This window comes from Cynocephalus volans, chromosome 10, assembly GCF_027409185.1.
Source record: "Cynocephalus volans isolate mCynVol1 chromosome 10, mCynVol1.pri, whole genome shotgun sequence".
Classification (NCBI taxonomy): Eukaryota; Metazoa; Chordata; class Mammalia; order Dermoptera; family Cynocephalidae; genus Cynocephalus; species Cynocephalus volans.
The window spans coordinates 110,977,533-110,981,565 of record NC_084469.1 but is presented as its reverse complement, the minus strand read 5'-3'; the positions used below and the strand labels follow the sequence as shown (position 1 = coordinate 110,981,565).

The following is a 4,033-nucleotide window of genomic DNA, read 5'->3' as shown; positions in this document are numbered from 1 at the left end:
AAGTAGATTGTGTAACTACCGTCTATAATGTTTGCACAATGACAAAATCACTTAATGATGCACTGCTAAGAACATATCCCATTGTTAAGAGACATATGACTATAATCCTTTTCATTTCTGTTAAGTGAGAAGTAATGCCCTCTCTTTAATTCTTGATTTTAATAATTTGAGTCTTTTCTCTTTTTTCTTTGGTCAGTCTCTTTTCCTTTGTCAGTTTTTTTGATCTTTTCAAAGGACCACCTATTCATTTTGTTGATTTTCTCTATTGTCTATCTATTCTCTATTTCATTTCTCTTTGCTCCAATATTTACTATTTCCTTCTTTCTCCTTGCTATGATTTTAATTTGCTTTTCTTCTCATTTCTTAATGGAGGAGGCTTAAGTTATTGATTTGAGATCCTCCCTCTGTTTCAATGTAGACATCTGCAGCTGTAAATTTCCCTCTGAGCACTGTTTTTGTTGTATCCTGTATATTTTGGTATGTTGTAATTTTATTTTCTCTCATTTCAAAGTACTTTCTAATTTCTCTTGTAATTTTTTTTTTTAACTCATTGGTTATTCAGGAGCATATCGTTTGATCCACATATTTGTGTATTTTCTAAATCTCCTTTGGTCATTAATTTCTAATTTCATGCCTTTGTGGTAAAAAAACATATTTAGCATGTTTTCAATCTTTTTAAATTTACTGGGCTTTTAAAAAATCTCAATGGGCTTTCCACCAGAACACAGGTGTTGTGAAAAACCCTAAATCAAAGCCAAAATGGGAAAGGAAAAGACTCATATTAACATCATCATCACTGGACGCATAGATTCAGGCAAGTCCACCACTATTGGCCATCTGATCTACAAATATGGGGGGATCGACAAAAGAATCACCAAAAAATTTGAGAATGAGGCTACTGAGATGGGAAAGGGCTCCTTCAAGTATGTCTGGGTCTTGGATAAACTGAAAGCTGAGTGTGAGTGTGCTATCACCATTGATATCTCCCCATGGAAGTTTGAGACTAGCAAGTATGATATGGCTATCATTGATGCTCCAGGACACAGAGACTTTATGAAAAACATGATTACAGGTACATCTCATGTTGACTGTGCTGTCATGATTGTTGCTGCTGGTGTTGGCAAGTTTGAAGTTGGTATCTCCAAGAATGGGCAGACCTGTGAACATGCTCTTCTGGCTTACACACTGGGTGTGAAGCAACTGATTGTTGGTGTTAACAAAATGAATTCCACTGAGCCACCCAACAGTCAGATGAGATATTAGGAAATCGTTAAGGAAGTCAGCACCCTCATTAAGAAAATTGGCCACAACCCCAACACAGTAGCATTTGTGCCAATTTCTGGTTGGAATGGTGACAACGTGCTGGAGCCAAGAGCTTAACATGCCTTGGTTCGAAGGATGTAAAATCACCCATAAAGGTGGCAATGCCAGTGGAACCATACTGCTTGAAGCTCTGGATTGCAGCTTGCCACCAACTTATCCAGCAGACAAGCCCTTGCATCTGCCCCTCCAGGTTGTCTACAAAATTGATGGTATTGGTACCGTCCCTGTGGGTGGAGCAGAGATTGGTGTTCTCAAACCTGGCATGGTGGTCACCTTCACCCCAGTCAACATTACAACTGAAGTAAAGTCTGTTGAAATGCACCATGAAGCTTTGAGTGAAGCTCTTCCTGGGGACAATGTGGGCTTCAACATTAAGAACGTGTCTGTCAAAGATGTTCATTGCAACACAATGTTGCTGGTGACAGCAAAAATATGACCCACCAATGGAAGCAGCTGGCTTCACTGCTCAGGTGATTATCCTGAACCATCCAGGCCAAATCAATGCTGGCTATGCCCTTGTCCTGGATTGTCACCCAGCTCACATTGCTTGCAAATGTGCTGAGCTGAAGAAAAATATCAATCACTGTTCTTGTAAGAAGCTGGAAGATGACCCTAAATTCTTGAAATCTGGTTATGCTGCTGTGGTTGATATGGTTCTTGGCTAGCCCATGTGTGTTAAGAGCTTCTCTGACTATCCTCCTCTGGGTCATTTTGCTGTTCGTGATATGAGACAGACAGTTGCCATGGTTGTTCATTATCAAAGCAGTGGGAAAAAAAGCTGTTGGAGTTGTCAAGGTCACCAAGCCTGCCCAGAAAGCTTAGAAGGCTAAGTGAATATTATCTAATACCTGCCACCCCAGTCTTAGTCAGCGGTGGAAGAACGGTCTCAGAATTGTTCATCTCAATTGGCCATTTAAGTTCAATAGTAAAAGATTAGTTAATGATAACAATGCACTGTAAAACCTTCGGAAGGAAAGGAAAATGTTTTGTGGATAATTTTGTTTCTTGTGTGGCAATTACAAGTTATTAATTTTTTAGTTTTTGGTGGCTGGCTGGTATGGGGATCCAAACCCTTTGACCTTGGTATTATAACACCATGCTCTAACCAACTGAGCCAACCATCCAGCCTAAGTTATTAATTTTTAAAATCAATACATTTTAATGGAAACAACTTGACCAAAAATCTGTCACAGAATTTTGAGACCCATTAAAACAAAATTTAATGAGAAAAGTATATTTTTATTGAGACTTGTGCCCTGATATTTGACCTATTCTGGAAAATGTTCCATGTGCACTTGAGAGGAATGTGTATTCTGCTGTTGTTGGGTGGAGTGTTCTATAGATGTCTGTTAGTTAAGTCCAGTTGGTTTATGTGTTGTTGAAGTTTTCCATCTTCTTGCTGATCTTCTGTTTAGTTCTATCCATGACTGAAAATGGGGTATTGAAGTAATATTGATTGTTTATTTCTCTTTTCTCTTCTCACTTTTTGCTTCATGTATCTTGGGGCTCAGTTGTTAGGTACATATATATTTATTTTTACTTATTTTTTGGAGGGTGGCTGGTGTGGGGAAACAAACCCTGGACCTTGGCGTTAACAAGGCCACACTCTAACCAACTGAACTAACCAGCCAGCCCCAAGTGCATATATATTTATAATTGTTATATGTCCCTGATAGGTTGAACTTTTGTCATGATATAATGTTCTTCTTTTTCAGTAACAATTTTAGTCTTAAGGTCTATTTTGTATGATATTAGTATAGCTGATTCAGCTCTTTTGGTTGTTTGCATGAACTATCTTTTTCTATCTTAATGTTTTTAGTCTATTTGTGTCTTTAAAGCTAAAGTGAGTCTCTTGTAGACAGCATACACTTGGGTTATAATTTCGTTTTGGGTTTTTTTGTTTGTTTGGTTTTTGGCAGATGGTCAGTAAGTGGATCGAGTTTTGTTTTGTTTTTGATGGCTGGCTGGTATGGGGATCCAAACCCTTAACCTTGGTGTTATCAACACTGACTCTAATCAACTGAGCTAACCAGCCAACCTATTTTGCTTTTTTAAAAATCCATTCTGGTGGCCGAGCCCGTGGCGCACTCGGTAGAGTGCGGTGCTGGGAGCGCGGCGACGCTCCCGCCGCGGGTTCGGATCCTATATGGGAATGACCGGTGCACTCACTGGCTGAGTGCCCGTCACGAAAACGACAAAAATAAATAAATAAATAAATAAATAAAAATAAAAATCCATTCTGACAATCTCTGCCTTCTAAGTAGTAAAGAGTTTAATCCACTTACATTTAATGTAATTACTAATGAAGACTTATTTCTACCAGTTTCCTATTTTTCTGTGCATCTATGTCTCTTTTGTTTAACTTCTCCATTACTAACTTCTATTGTGTTAAATATATTCTAGTGTACGATCCACAATGTCTTTTTACAAATATGAGTGTATGGAGGAAATGAGGAGATCCTTAGAAGTGCAGTTGCTGGGTGAAAGTGAGGGGTGGTGTGCAATTAAAACTCTGATAGGTGTTACCATATTGATTTCAAATTCTTCTGTCAAATCAAGTGGATGTTTTCCAAAGACGACTTTGTGTTTTATTGAAATGGTCTGTTGTCTTGTCAGGATTCTCCTCTAAACTGTGTGTTCCTAGAGAGGGGGACCTAATTTTATTCTTTTATTTTAAGGTTGTGCTCTAACCAACTGAGCTAACCAGCCA

At 38.5% G+C, this 4,033-nt stretch overlaps 1 pseudogene; it reads left to right on the top strand.

The window, feature by feature from the left end:
- The first annotated feature begins 759 nt into the window (after window positions 1-759).
- LOC134387679 (elongation factor 1-alpha 1-like) lies at window positions 760-2,145 on the top strand (annotated as a pseudogene).
- Window positions 2,146-4,033: the final 1,888 nt, after the last annotated feature.